This window comes from Aquarana catesbeiana, linkage group LG04, assembly GCF_042186555.1.
Source record: "Aquarana catesbeiana isolate 2022-GZ linkage group LG04, ASM4218655v1, whole genome shotgun sequence".
NCBI lineage: Eukaryota > Metazoa > Chordata > Amphibia > Anura > Ranidae > Aquarana > Aquarana catesbeiana.
Genome location: NC_133327.1, coordinates 313,708,022 through 313,709,063, shown reverse-complemented (window position 1 = coordinate 313,709,063; position 1,042 = coordinate 313,708,022). Strand labels below are relative to the sequence as shown.

Sequence of the window (1,042 nt, the reverse complement as noted above, 5' to 3'; positions counted from 1 at the left end):
AGTGTGTAGCTCTCCGGTCCAGCCACTGCATCTTGAGTGTTTACACTCTGGCCCCTCTTCTAGCCAGATTAAGGGCCCAAGGTATAACGATTATGGTTTACCTAGTCGATCTGTTCTTGATAGACCAGTCGGTATCCCGCTTAGACCAAAGTATGGTCACCACATTCAACTACCTGGAATATCTAGGTCTCAACCTAGGAGAAATATTCTTTAAAACCATGAAGAAGTCTAAAATATTTGGGTTCGATCATAGGTACACCCAGAAAAGGGTATTCTTACCCCAGGCAAAGATCAGCGCCATAAGGGAAATGATTTAGGTGGTCGAAGCAAGATGAATTTCTTCTATTCAACTGAGGTTGTTGGGAAAGATGGTGGCTTCATTCGAGGCCGTTCCTTATGCTCAGTTTCATTAGAGACTGCTGCAAAACAGTATCCTATCAGGTTGGAACAAAGGGTTCAAGCCCTACATTCCCAATGCGTCTGACTCCAAAGCCTATGGCCACATCACCCTGATAGCACCCGATCTTGTCTGATTTTGGAGGCTAAGCAGGGTCGGGCCTGGTTAGTACACGGATGAGAGACCACCTGGAAATACCAGGTGCTGTAGGCTGGGTGCTCCGGAGCCTCAGTTTATGGTTAATATCCAAAAATCTATTAAGGGGAAAATCCTTCCTTCAGTTACCTGGGAAGTGGTAACAACATATGCCAACCTTTTTGTTTAGGTTGGGGAACAGTCCTGGAAGAGGCAACTATCCAAGAGAAGTGGCCCAGATCAGAAATGGCCTTGCCCATTACCATTTTAGAAATTCAGGCAGAGCTCTTGGTCCTGAGGGCCTGAACGTTCAGTTTACGGTATTGTCCTGCCAGGATTCAATCCAACAATGCCACAACTATGGCCTATATTAATCACCAAGGCGGCACAAGAAGTTGTGCGGCCCAGAGAAAGGTGAATCATATCCTATCTTGGGCAGAAAACAATGTACTTTGTCTATCGGCAGTCTTCATTCTAGAAATAGAAAATTGGCAGGCGGACTACTTGAGT

At 45.7% G+C, this 1,042-nt stretch overlaps 1 pseudogene; it reads left to right on the top strand.

The window, feature by feature from the left end:
- The first annotated feature begins 491 nt into the window (after positions 1 to 491).
- On the top strand, positions 492 to 610 carry LOC141141671 (5S ribosomal RNA; annotated as a pseudogene).
- Positions 611 to 1,042: the final 432 nt, after the last annotated feature.